The following is a 15,057-nucleotide window of genomic DNA, read 5'->3' on the forward strand; positions in this document are numbered from 1 at the left end:
GTCACTCCTCTCTGTCTCGCTCTCTTCTCCCCTTCATGGCGTGTTTACTTGTACTCTGACTTCTAAGCGCTCTGATGTCTCACACACGATGAGAGGTCACCGGCGATCCTTCTCACCTGTCAATCAACCTGCTGTGAATACAAGTGTTGAAACTGCGAGCACGTGGAGAGGATGGTGTGTGTGCGTGTGTGAATTCCTGTATTCATGCTTTGTGAGGACCATGTAAAAGTTGTTACAAGTGAGGATAGCTTTGTGTAAAAAAAACAAAATAAAGACTTGGTAATCAAATAAAAAAATTGTTTTGAATTCAGGCAGTATTTTAGATTGAATTGAGTGCACACATACAAATAAGAACTTAGTTAATCCCAGGGTACGAAAAATATTAATTATTTTAAGGTGCAATGAGTAGTTCTGTACCACCTGCTTCAACGACATAGGGGGCAGTATTTCACCTCTAGTACCGGGTCCCTACAATCTAAATGTACATCCATGAGTTATTAAAACAAGTTTACTTTGGTATGTTTAACCATTCTTTAATGTTCAAAAAGCTCTTTATTTTTCTCATACTGCAGCACCTCTTTTCAACCTCTGTCTGAAACCAGAGCCCAGTCTGCTCTGATTGGTTAACTGGTCGGTTCTGTTGTGATTGGTCAACCGCTTAGAGATGTCCTGCCACTTAGCCTATCATTTGTTGGAGCGCTAGCCAATAGATAGTGTGTGGGAGGGAAACTCTTTGCAGACCATTTACATGTACACAAACATATAACACACTACAGCAAGGAATTAAGGAACATTTTGCAGTGTGGTATTTGTTACTTTTCCAAGGTAAGGAATACTTCCTCTACTTGTAATGTTTAATATATTGTATTGAATATTTATTTAGTATAAGGATATATAGAAGATACATATAGCATACACTCTTTTCATTTCACCCATCACCTGAAAAGTGTTACATGCAGTATAATGTTGTCCTCCTGTTGGATGTTTGGAGATGAAACAGTTGTTATTTGATGGACACGTTAGATTTTGACGCCGTTGTCTCTCCACTCTGAGTGAATCCATCCAGCCGATTGATCACACCAGCTGCTTTGAGACTCTTATCAAAGCTCCCACAGCTCTCACCTGTCAGAGACACTCCACCACTCTGACGGGGAACTGTCTCCGTCAGGTCACGCTCTCTGGGCCTCTGGTGACGGTGATTATTGCTGATGTTTTCCCGCCATCGATTAGCTTTCCACAGGGCCGTCAGTCAGCTATCGGAGGCGAGTCTGAGCAGAGGGCTCAACACAAACGCTGTCAGGACTCGTCTGGTGTCTGGAACAGGAAATGAAATCTGTCTGTTTGACTGGGCCTGAAATGAACACCTGACACAAAACTGTGACCCAGTCAGAGCATGAGAGTGGAGCGATGGAGAGGGTTTGTTGATTGAGTGCAGACCAGGTTTTGAAACTCCCACTCCAATTTTCTCCGGTACCTACTGCTCACGCCTCGAGTTTGAAGTATCGCAAAACATTCATCTTTTATTTCACCGTTCTATTCATTCTGTTTGTGTGTTTTTTAAAGAGGACATATCATGTTTATTTTCGCGTTCATATGAGTATTTAGTGCCTATACTCTGTGACAAGTTTTCCATGCAGTATTGTTCAAAAAGCTCTTTATTTTTCTCATAATTTCTCCTCTTTTCACCCTCTGTCTGAAACCAGAGCCCAGTCTGCTCTGATTGGGTGCTGGCCAGCTCTGTTGTGATTGGTCAACCAACTTTGGTATTTTAGCTAGAGATGTCCCGATCCGATCACGTGATCGGGGATCGGAGCCGATCACGTGATTTTCAAAAGATCGGAATCGGGAGAAAAAAAAATCGGGGATCGGGATCTTTTTTTAAAAAAAGTTTTTTTTTAAATACTTTTAAAAAAATGTTGTATTCAATGTTACAAACCAAAAATGACCATGTTCAAGTCTTAAAGTCATCCTGAGGCCTTAGTTTTGGTTTCAAATGACACAACATCATGTATGTGTTGCTTCTTTGGGGCTTGTTTTCATAGACCTGGTTGCTTATTTCTCTCAAATCTGGCAACAGAGTGGGCAGGGCGCAGTGTCTAATTGTAGCAGTAAGCTAATGAGTACTGAAAGCTTTATTTTGTTTTGATCCAATGCTGCACAACTGAACTGATCCAATGCTGCTGTGAAAGAAAGAAGCTATATCCATGTTGGATAGAATATCCAATTTAAATAAAAAAATAACCTTAAGGGACAACTTCAATGCTTTTTTTTTTCAATGCATTGCATAAAGATTGGATCGGGAAAAATCGGTATCGGCAAATTGTCAAAATCAAATGATCGGAATCGGATCGGGAGCAAAAAAAGATGATCGGGACATCCCTAATTTTAGCCTTTGCAGCCATTTACATGGACACAAACCTATTTAAGGGAAAACCCCAAAATGCACTAGGTTTTGTGATTTATGAAATGTTGTTTTATCTGAGTTTTTATATTTTTTGTGTGAAAGGGAACTGTGTTTTGATTTTCAAGTTACTCACTTAATCACACATGCACTCTTAACAGTAACAAAGTTAACACCCTTAAATGATCTGTGACAAACACTGAGGTGGCTTTTTATTTTTGTATGAACAGAGATGTCGTCATTCTTTCACGAAGAATAAACTGTACGCCCCATTAAAAACCTTCGGAGGGTAATAATCAGATCCATGTGCTTTTAAAACTCTGTTACTGTGATTTTTTACAGGCATGAAGCAAGCAGAGGAAACTCTTCAGTCAGCATGAAACTAATGCAAATCCTCAGAAGAAATGCACAAACAACAGCAGATGGATTTAAAACGAGGAGCGCTTCTCCTGATTTTTATTAGATGGAGAAACTTCCTCTCTAATTCAGAGCAGAGGGTAATTTTCTTCGTTGTGTCTTCAGTGCTTGAGCTTTATTTCTTCCTCCAGCAGCTTTATTAACTCAGCAGCAGGGAAATGTTCTCTGTGTTTGGTGATGAGCAGAAAGTGTGTGTGGAAGAGATTCTACTTTAATGAATGAGTCTTCAACAATTCACAGCAAAACACAAAGACAAGCAGGTGTGGGGAAAGTATTTAGATACTTAACTGAAGTAGAAGTATTACTAAACGGTGTAATGTGTAGTTTTATTATGAAATGTACTTTTATATATTAGGAGTCATTTGCAGAAAGACATCAGTTATGAAAGAAAATGCAACAAATCCTCACTGAAGTGTAATGTAATTGATTTCCTTTACTGTCATTGTACAGAGATTTGAGATATTTCACTGCTTGTATGTTCACAGGTAATTCTGGGTGAGTTTTAGCGGAGATTAAGCCCCTCCCCCTCCGTGTAGACCCCGCCCCCCTGCTGAGTCCCTCCTTATCATCTAATGGCCGCATTATTCAGCCAGCGTCTCTGAAGTCTCTGGATTTATGGTCTGGCTTTAAGTCAGAGGTAGAGCAGCACATTAGGCAGATCAGAGGGGCCTGGGTGGAATTATTACACTCACTTTACTGCTTTACAGGAGGACGATTAATTAAAGGGAACACAGCAGTGATACATCACAGGGCACTCACACACACTCACACACACACACACACACACACACACACACACACACACACACACACACACACACACACACACACACACACACACACACACACACACACACACACACACACACACACACACTGGAGTTAAAACACAGTGTGAGACTAATCTATGAGATAGGATGTGCATATTTCATGTCTTTTTTCAGACTCTCTGTAAACACATAGGGAAATGTTTTATATAATTATCAGATTTTTATACCATTCTTTCTTTATTGTTTTAAAAATATTTAAATGTTGTGTTTTTTCTGATTTCTTTCAGGTATTTTGTACTTTTCACTGGTGTGGAATAATACAGAATAATCATTAAAATATTCCCTGGATAATCTTCGCTGCATTTTAATTCTGGTTGTGCTCCTTTACCGTCTGCACACTTAACCATTGATTCAATCCTTTGAGGCATTTAACAAAAAAGTTTAAAATTCTACTTTTCCTGAGCAAAACTAAATATTGTGTGTATTATTTAATTATTTAAAGATATTTCAGTAAACGTTGCCTCCGAATCTGATTTAGAAAGCTGTGTGTGCTGAAACGTGCTTTGCTTTCAGGGAAGTGGATTAACTAAATATATAAAAAGTTCCTCCAGACTTTCCCCTCGCTGTAATAAGATATCAGGATAAAGGTCAGAGGGATTAACGCGGCTCTGTTAAAGACAGAAGGCAGAGTTTACACTTTATTCTCTGCTGTGTGGAGGTGTTTAATCTTCACCTCCGTCACACTGCGCTGACCTTCAAACTGCCCCCAGCTGCAGGTGAACTGGTCTCATCCAAGAGGAAAGAACCTTGCTCTACTCGCGCCGCCATTTCTGATCCAACCATGTGGCGTCATGGTTACTTCTTTGTGTGAATATGGCGCAATTTCGCATATATGCGCAAAAACTTGGCTTTGGTTTACTTTGCACATTGGGATTGTTAATGCCAGAATTATATTGGCATTGATAGCGTGCAATTTATGTTGTCATTTTCTAAGATGTTGTTGAGGTATATGATGGATGTTTTTATTGGCAATAACCAAAATCGTAAAAATAAGAGGCTCGAAGACTGCACGTGTTCCTAGAGATTTGCAGCAAAACACACAAAATATGGTGGATACACTGACAAAGCTAAAACATTGACTTTAATTAAATGTATTATGTCAACAGCTTTCACAAACATATTTCACATTACTGCTTTAGGTTAGTTGAAAGCAATAATCCATCTATCCATCCATCTTCTCCCGCTTATCCGTGGTCGGGTCTCGGAGGTAGCAGTTCCAGCAGAGACCCCCAAATGTTCCTTTCCCCTCATCAACCAGCTCTGACTGGGGGGTCCCAAGGCGCTCCCAGGCCAGCGAAGAGATATAGTCCCTCCACCTGGTCCTAGGTCTACCCCTCGGTCTCCTCCCAGCTGGACGTGCCTGGAACACCTCCCTAGGGAGGCGCCCAGGTGGCATCCTAACTAGGTGGCATCCTAACCAGGTGCCCGAACCACCTCAACTGGCTCCTTTCGACGCGAAGGAGGAGCGGTTCAACTCCGAGTCCCTCCCGGATGACCGAACTTCTCACCTTATCCCTAAGGGAGACACCAGCCACCCTGCGGAGGAAACCCATCTCGGCCGCTTGTATCCGTGATCTCGTTCTTTCGGTCATGATTGAAAGCAATAATATGAAGTTTAATTAAAAAATATTAGGTTCAACTTGATATTATTCCTTCGTTAACAATTAATTAAAGTCAACGTTTGTAACGGCTATGAAGGCAGAAACCTGTGAATAAACTGTGATGACCCTGGGTCCTTACTGTATATGTGTGTTTGTTGCTAAGCCATTCTCCCTCCCCCTGTGTGTGTGTGTGAGTGTGTGAGTGTGTGAGTGGGTGTTTCTCAATGCTTCCTTGTCCTCTGAGTCAGGTCCATCAGAGCCTAGACAAGAATCCTTCCTGGCATTGGAAGAATGAAGAGTGGAACAGGCGAGCAAGTGTGCAGGTGTGCGTCATATGAGAGGCCCGCCTTAAATTTTCCGCAAAAGATTTTGGAAATTGGTCCGTGCGCAAAGCATTGTGGGGATTTTAAGGCCGCGGAGTCTACACATGTGCAGCCTCGAAATGTCCCGCAACGAAGTACGCCGGCCTCTGTAGAATTCCAAGTATCCTGGACATTGGAACAGTCCTCCAGCGGGACTCGATGACGTAGTATCCTTCAAATAGTGGCTCTGGAGCATCCTTCCTCGACATTGTGTGAGTGTGTGAGTGAGCAGGTGGTGCCTATTAGCAGATTGGCTACCTCCCAATGCCTGATTGGTCCACCCTCGGCCCCCTCTTCCACCTCTCCTGCCCCCAACAGAGTCATTGTGTGTGTTTTCAGACCCCTGTAGGCCTGTGTGGCAAAGTTGATTATTGTAGTAGCCTCTTGGAAGCTTTGTAAATATTCTGTTTTGGTGACATGCTTTTGAGTCTAAAGTGCGAGAAGCCCTGTTTGTTTGTATCCCGTTTTCTACTGTTTGTTTGGTAGGAGTTAGGAAACAAGCCTGTATCTTATTGTACTTGTTTTCTTTGGTAAAGTTAAGGTCATTTTGTACAGATGTTTTGTTTGTTATGTTGGCTTTGTCTCACCTCAGAATAATTAATTAAAGGTGATTTTCGTTTTCATTTATTTGGGAGTGGGAAGAGTGTGAGTTTGCATATTTATGTTATGTCTGGGTTCCCCTGGACCGGGTCGTAAAAAATGAATAAAAATATATCACGTGTTCTGCTGTGTCTTTAAATTCATTGTATAAAAAATCTTTATTGTCTCCTAACCCTCCTTTAAAAACAGAATTAGTTTTCAATCAGTGTCTCGGGCGGGGTTTTAATTTCCAGAAGTACTGCTGAATCGAGTGTTTCTTTTCCTTTATAAGTGGGTATCTCCATTAAGAAATAAGGGAATAAAGCTAATTTATAAACGTCCCATGAATTAATTTGTGTAATGAGATGCCGCTAAGGTTTCTCCGCCGAAGAAATATGAAGCTGCGGCTGATTAAATTAAAGTGATGAGTCTCTGCAGGTTCATACACTCTGTGATCCACTCCATGCTGCAGTGTGTAAACCAATCACTTCTTTGGTGGATTTGTAATGCTTTCTTTTGGGAATTGTTCAAATATTGTTTGCATGTTCCTTGGGAAATGTTTCATACCACTGTTCCACATGTTTTCTGAATATTCTCAGACTTTTGAGATATCATTTTCCTACATATATATGTTGTTAAGTTTTCAGGCATTTTTAGACAAATTTCAAATATTTTTAGAACATTTTTTCTATATTTTTTTACATGTGGGAGCCCCTCTTTAGTTTTTCACCTGCTGAGCTCAGAGTAAAATGCTTTTGTGTGCACAAACTAGAGGCGGGCAGCAAACACCAGTGTGACTTTGGTGACAGTTGGACCACCCTGGACAAAGTTATAGTGGGGGCAGAGGTCGCGTTAACCAAATATTTTTCCATCTATGACGGATCTCTTTTAACAATGACAGAAACATCTGAAAGCAGTCCGTCATTTTGACGGATTAGAAAAAACTCGGAACAGCGGCAACGTTTCCCCGCAGTGAAGCTCCGGTGTTATGCCGTGTTATGCATGCCCCTCTTTAGTGTTTCACATGCTGAGCCCAGAGTCAAATGCTTTTGTTTGCACGAACTAGAGGGGGACAGCAAACACCAGTGTGATTTTGGTGACAGTACGACTATCATGGACAAAGTTATAGTGGGGGTGCCACACCAGGCAGCACCATCTGTTCTGCTGAACATGGGCTGTAGAGAAACAGTGCAGATCTTCCCTACTGACACCAGGATTAACCTTGTCTTAAAAAAAAAGAACATTAACAGTGTGAGAGAGGCACAGATACAATAGCAATAATACATTTTATTTGAGGGCACATTTCAAAACATTCAATGTCACCTTACAATACACAAATAAATCAAATACGAGTGGCATTACAATACAAACATGTGTTGTATAGAAAACCACAGAGGAAAATTACTTTCTAAGGAGCAATTCAAGCAAAGCCTGTTTGAACTAATTATTCGTTAGGCTTGATTTGAAATAACACAGGGTCTGACTTTATCATATATGTGATATCATTAGTTGTCATTTTTTGTTATGCAAAGCATTATACACAAACGTGGCCGAGTGGACTCCGGAGTTTGCTGCATGAGTTGCACTGTACTATCGCCGGAGTACTGGGCTGTCACTCAAAAGCTGAGTAGCCAATGGGGACGCACCCCTGGAAGTCCCGCCCAGCTGAGATGTTTGTGACAAAAATAAATAAAATAAAAGACTTTAAACGCAAACGAGAGAGCTAAAAACGAGACCACAAAGACCGCAGCGAGAGCAAACGTCTGATCATTGAGAAAGAAGCAAAGAGAACTGCAAACAAAAAGATATATTATTTAAAAAAAAAAATACTTATAGTTTACATGATTACACACATTAATTATTTTGCAACTTATAGTTTTACTTTTGAGATGACATTTAATTTTGCTCGACAGAGTTTTATTTCCTCTTAAACTCTTAGTTTTGTTTGATCCTGAGAAGGTGTTGCTTGATCTTTATGGCACACCCCTGAATCCATCGGTATATACTGTTGGCTAGTTTACAGAATGCACCATACATGTAACCTCATCGTATTTTCTTAGCTTTGTCCCTCAAGTCAACTTTTGGTGAATTTCTCGGTTCTGTTTTCTGCTATTTCACGATGCATAATCATATAGCATGCAGCGGGTGTGATTCCATCTCAAAGTGTGTGTTCAAATTCTCTCCGATATCATCATCTGTGGCACACAGGGTGCCGTCTTTCTGTCTCCTTGCATGTTAACTCCTCAGATAAATGGAGGGAAGGTTTGGTGCGTGTCGGCGGGAATAATGCCTCCAGGTGTCTCTGAGAAGCAGTTGATAAAAGGACAGGATAAATCAAAGACTTATCGGCGAAAAGCTCTTATTGCTCTTTTGTCTTCCAGCCTCCGGGTGTAATCGTGTGTCGAGGGCGGAAATACAATTACAGAGTGAAGTAATGTGTGTTTTAAGAAAGGAACATTATGATTGTAGCACAAAGATGGAAATCCGTAGGAAAGGGTGGAATAATATTAGTTAGTTGTTTTTTTGTTGAACAAATGTAGTTTTTAGATCACTTACAAATAAAAAGGACAAATTGACTGTCAACAAAGACCTGAGTGAGTGAAAAAGCTCGTAAGCTAGCCTTATGTTTTCTTGTCTCATTTCGTGTGTGTTTCGTTGTTCACTCTTGAGAAACCAAACAAACTTGATATGCTTTGTAAGCTAGTCTTTATTGTCTTGTCTTTCTGCTAACTTTGTACCTTTGTTTTTGAGCAACCAAGCAAACATATGATTTGCTTTGGATTGTGTGGCAGGCTAGCACTAGCATGTTAGCATTTTAGCTAGTACACTAGTCCGACCAAATCTCGTTTTAGTTGATAATTCAAACAACAGGATTTTAACTGATTAATCCTTAGATGCCCGAGTGACTGGACCCCACACTCTTCCATAAGTGGGTCAAAAAGGACCCGCATTAGAATAATATGTGTTTTTAGGCAATGTTTGTCATTTTGGTTAAGAAAAATCACTTGTATAATATTTAGTATTATATTTTTGTTCACATTAGAAATATTTTATATATATTTTTTTTTTTCCTATTTTTTTTTTTTTTTACATTTTCAAAATAAACGTTTTCCCAGAGGACTCCATAGGAAATGCATGCGGGTCATTTTTGACCCACTTATGAAAGCTTGGGGTAGTAATACAAAAACTACAATTTCTTAAAATGTAAATTTAAAATTTGAATGGCATGATATTCAAAACTTTTTTTGAGGAATAGCTGGAATATGAGATGATTAAAAAAAAAGGAATTAAAGATACTTCAAGAAAACCACCTCACCGGGTCCAAAAAGACCCACTTATGCATCTAAGGGTTAAATATATTGAATCAACTTTGTCTAAACTTCACATATGTGGGTGTTAGATTATTTGTCTTTTATAGAAAATAAAGCAGAGTTTTTATAAGTAATGAAAGTTCATTATAACATTTTGGTTCTTCGAAGGTGTTTGATTGTGTTTTCATGTGCTGACGATTGAATGTCATCGAATGCAAGACCAAAGGAAATGGAAATAAAAAGAGAAGTGTTTGATAAGTAAAACATTGATTATGTTCTGACTGGTTCAGACTACAGTGGACATTTTAGAAGAATGAAAGATGTTTTGTTTCAAAGATAGATGGGAGTGACTGAAATGAGCAGATAATGATCAGTGCACATCTGCTGCACGGACTCAAATAGCTCCAGTGTTTAATAACTCCTGCAACAGACACCGTTACGTAACACGCTGAGCATAGAGGAGTCTCCGAATGAAGAATGAAGACTTTACATTAAAGCAAATCTGAAATCTTTTTATTAAAGTATTAAAGAGAGGAATTGATTGTTAGTATGTGTTGGCTTCTAGCCATCAGATCACCTTCGTCATTGGTAGAAGAAAGGAAGGAAAGACAGAGACAAGGAAGGAGGAACCAAGGACAGAATGAATGAAGGAAGGAAGAAGGGAAGGGAGACTTGTAGAAGGAAAGGAAGGAATATAGAGAAATAATGGAAGGAGGGAAGGGAGGAAGGAAGGAAGAAAATAAGTGAGGATGGACGGAGGGAAGGAAAGAAGGAAGGAATGAAGGAGGGTAAGAAGGAAGGAAGAAAAATTGAGAAATAATGAAAGGAAGGAAGGATAAAAAGAAGGAAAGAGGAAGGAAGAAAGAAGGAACGGTAGATTTGTTAGAAGGTATGAAAAAGGAAGGAAAAGAACGAAATAATGGAAGGTAAGAAGAAAGGAAGGAAGGAAGGAAGAAGGGCAGGAAGGAGGGAATGAAGTTAGAAAGGAAGCCATAATGGAAGAAGGGAAAGAAGAATGGAAGGAAGGAAGGACAGAAGGAAGAAAGGAAGGAAGGAGGGCAGGAAAATAGAGAAATAATGGAAGAAGGGAAGGAAGGAGGGAAGGAAGTTAGAAAGGAAGCCATAATGGAAGAAGGGAAAGAAGAAAGGAAGGAAGGAAGGACAGAAGGAAGAAAGGAAGGAAGGAGGGCAGGAAAATAGAGAAATAATGGAAGAAGGGAAGGAAGGAGGGAATGAAGTTAGAAAGGAGGCCATAATGGAAGAAGGGAAAGAAGAAAGGAAGGAAGGTATAAAGGAAGAGAGGAATGAAGGAAGGAAGGAAGGAAAGGGGATAAATAATGGAAGGATAAAACAAACAAATATAAGGAGCTAGGAAGGAAATGTAATGTGAGACACCTGGAGACGTAGAAGAATAACGTTTTTTTTAAATGAAAACACTGAAGTGCGAGTTCTTGCAACATGTAGTGAGTCACATCCCTTCACAGCGATTGTGTTTAAACCGCTCGTCGTGTTCGGAGTCATTTCTGTGAGTAATGAGTCGCTGCAGGCGCTCGTGGCCTTCGCCTTATTATCAGACGCTGCTGATGGCACTTCCTGCAGAGAGAGGAGCGAGACCGGCGTCCAATTACCAGGCGCCCAGAGGTCTGCGTGGTTTCTGTCATGAAGGTCAGGAGAGGGAAGAGAGGAACAGAAATACAAAGAGATGGAGGTCAGAGGTCACGACCTGGTACACACAGAAATCCATTTACTAACCCTGCTGCTGACCTCTGAGGCACACGGAGAAGCATGTGCCACAGACGTTCCTCCTGCTGCTGTACATTTTGACTTGAATGTTTAAGTATTGATTATATTGTCTGCTGGTGTTTTTACTTGAAAGGCGCCTATATACATACAATGTATTATTATTATTATTATTATTATTATTATTATTATTATTATTATTATTATTATTATTAAGTCTATAAAATATTGTTAATTTATTTAATTTGATCTTCCTTTGCACATTTTTACTTTGACTTTTCCTGTTTATATAAATATTTGTATTAGTTTTTTATTGCTCATCATGTTTATACAAATAAATGTATAAACAATGTATTTTCCTTCCTTTTAGCAACTCTCCCTTTCCTTCTTACTTACTTCCTCTTTCCTTCCTTTTATCCTTCCCTCCTTTCCTTTCATTCTTCTTTTATTTCTCTCTATTCCTTTCTTCCTTCATACCTTCCTTCCTTCCTTCTTCTTTCCTTCCCTCCGTCCATCCTCACTTCCTTTCTTTATTTCTCTATTTTCCTTCCTTCATTCCTTCATTCCTTCTGTCCTTGCTTTCTACATTCCTACCTTCCTTCCTTCCTATTTTACTGCATATTTTTACTCGAACCTATTACGTTTATGCAGATATTTGTATTCCTTTATTTACTTTTACCTATTATTGCAAATTGTTCTATTCAACTTTATGTTTAAATACATATTTCATGTAGTATTTCTTATTTTTTTTGGACAAGTGTTTTAATTATTATTTTGTATAAATATTTGTATTCAATTTTTTTTATCTTATTGTTGCATATTTTGGTATTATTGTAATTATAATAAGTTTTCTAACTTTCTTTTAACTTTAAAACTGTCGGATAAATTCTCACTTTGTTGGAGAATGTTGAGCAATATTGCAAATTGCCAACTTTGTTTCTGTCCGTTAATGAATCATTTCCTCACGTTTGTAAGGCTTTTTGTTTTAAAAGGGAACCACGAGGACATTAATACGAGAGAGACTTCACACGTTTATTTTCACTTTAAACAGCCTCCTCCTTCTCTGTGAATTAAAACCAGGATGAACATCAATTATATAATGACACATGCTGTAATTGAGTGCGAGGCTCATTATGCCACGTTCGTCTGATATAAATAGTGAGCTATTAGCACTAATTGATTAGAAATCTGCCTCTCATTAAAGAGTATGAACCCTCATTATCTGCCCCGCCTCCTCAAACTGCTGAGAAACAATCTGAAAATCACTCGGAGACACCTGTTCGTTACAACCTCTCCCTCTAATCACCCATAACCACACATGGTAGCAATCAAAAATAATTCAAGGACACTTATGGATGTGTTTCCATTCACCTGTTTGTATGCAAATGTTTTATTTGTTAAGAAAAGAACATAAAAAAACTTCACAGGGAGCTTTTCTGACTTTTACTCTATCCGTTTTTGTTTGCTACTTTAAAGAGGCAATGTTATAATTTTGGGTGTTTTCTCTTTCCTAAGGGGCGGGACATCTCTAAGCGGTTGACCAATCACAACAGAGCAGGCCAGCTAATCAATCAGGGCAGACTGGGCTCTGGTTTCAGACAGAGGGTGAAAAGAGGTGCTGCAGCATAGGCATGTCCCAGTAGAGACACTAACATGAACCTGAACGTGAGCATAACAGGCCCAAAAACAAAATATACAAATTGTTATTTTAAGTTTATATTTTCCTTTAAGATGCAACTAAATAACAAGAACACTTCACAGAGCTGTGAACACTCACTCATCAGTTTTAATGCTCCACAAAATAAACACTTTCCCCGTTCTTTGAACTATTAAGTTTACGTGTTATCCCCTAAACCCGGCAAAGAAAGAATACTTCAAGGGCCCAGACTCCCTGCAGATTTAAAACCAGACAGTTCCTCTGTTGTCGGTGATGTTTCATGTTGTCTGACAGCAGACAGCTGTTCATCTCTGACAGCCTCACTCCACTTTTTCATTTCTCCAGAGCTTCTCCATTTCTTTTTGAGAGGAACCGCCTCATCCGTCAGCGGCTCACACACCTGCGTCAGGACAATAATATCGCTGCCAGGTGTGATGGAAAGCCGAGGCGAGGCGTTGGTGTCCAGATTGACATTTCCATCAGAAAAAGACGCCCGGAGACGCCGAGTCCTCCACCCGCAATAAACTCAGACGCCCTCCGATCGTTTGCTCAAGGCCGCGGCGTCACAGGAAACACTCGTCCACACTTAGATTTATTGGATCAATGAGTTTCTTTTCCACTTCAAAATGTATTGCAATCGTTTTAGAGAGTGACAGCTGAAGGAAGGAGACTCAGAAACAATGTTTTCAGTTTCTTAACTTGTCAGGAACATGTGAAGCGTGGTACTAAAGGATGAAAACTACTTTTAAAGCAATCATACTGGAGCTCCATTGGTTTTTGTTTGACATTATGGTTATTACAAACAAATACAAATAACTAACTAAAGTTGCTAGGCTTTTTATTTCTTAGAAACCTGCCAAATAAAAAGAAATGGTTTACAAAATAACGTACAACCAGTTTCCACATTTTTCTACAAATCTCCAAATGATGCTTGTCTGTAATTAGAGGTTTTTGTGAGCAGGATTGCTGAATATCAGTAGTTATATATCGCTGTATTTTTATTTATTTTTTATTAATTTTTTTACAAGTCTTTTTATTTCATTATAGTGTACAATAATCGATGCCATTTCATATATTGTAATATCACAGTACACTCACTACACTCCCCTCCCTCCCTCCACCCGCACATGCCCACACTGACGAAACCAAAAACATTTATAAAAAAAAAAAAAAAAATGCTTATCAATATAACTTAAACAACAGAGCCATGAAAATGAAAATAAACATTAAAAATATATATATATATATCGCTGTTTTGTGTGTAAAAAGAAAGTAAGAAATACTTATTTTAGGAAGTGTATTGATTTAGAAACTTTTCTTCGGGCAAGATAATGATCCTTACATGACTTGATCTTTTCCTGCAACCCAAGAAAGAGGGGTCCGTTTGCAAAAGCAGAAAACTCAGCTTCCTAACGAGCTCACAAGTTTCCAGGTGTATATTGATTATGCGCTGCATGAATATCAATCAATGAGGTGTTTGTTTATTGATATTAAGACGTTTTGAAGACGTTTTTGCTAATTGTAACTGGCAGATGGTTATGTTGGTCAGTGTTTTACAATGACACGGCGAAAAAAAATCACTGAATCAGGTGAGTCATTATTGAGATGATAATATTCAGATAAGCTACGTGTCTCTATTTGAGTGGACAGCCAGCCACATTGTGAAAGGACTTATATCAAAGATCACAGCGTCTTCACCCTGCTGCTGACGGAGAGTGTTCTCAAATCGGACAGACAGACGCTGGCTCGATGTCTCACCTCTGCAGAAGAAATGAACTCATCTCAGTTGACAGACTCACCAACAGAACTCGAGCTGAATCTCATTTTATAATAAATATCGATCTATCTGCTGAGAAAACTTCTGCTGTCGGCTCAGAGTTTGCTTTGAGAAATGCTGAGACGCTCGATGACAAAACAACATCAAAACTTTTCCTGAGATATTTTTGTTTCAAATAAAAAATGATTGAAATGACGAGGAGACTTTTAATCAGAAAACATTTTAAATGATCTTATCCGGAACAAACTGTCTTAAACCTAATGTGATCTGAACACAAACTGCTAGCATCTAGGGGGGAAAACAAGTTTAATCTGAACTCAACCCAGGATAGCGTGATCTAAAACCAGTGTACTTTGGTGGAAGGGCCTATTCTAGTCCTCCT

The 15,057-nt window shown here is 39.2% G+C and overlaps 1 protein-coding gene across 1 annotated transcript in view; it reads right to left on the reverse strand.

Moving 5' to 3' along the window:
- LOC307038436 (E3 ubiquitin-protein ligase TRIM21-like) overlaps positions 1–15,057 on the reverse strand; it is a gene marked incomplete at its 3' end in the record, with an annotated part of 73,683 nt that overhangs the window by 41,536 nt on the left and 17,090 nt on the right. The window lies entirely within an intron of this gene.

Source organism: Notothenia rossii (assembly GCF_949606895.1).
Source record: "Notothenia rossii genome assembly, chromosome: 5".
In the NCBI taxonomy this organism is placed as follows: domain Eukaryota; kingdom Metazoa; phylum Chordata; class Actinopteri; order Perciformes; family Nototheniidae; genus Notothenia; species Notothenia rossii.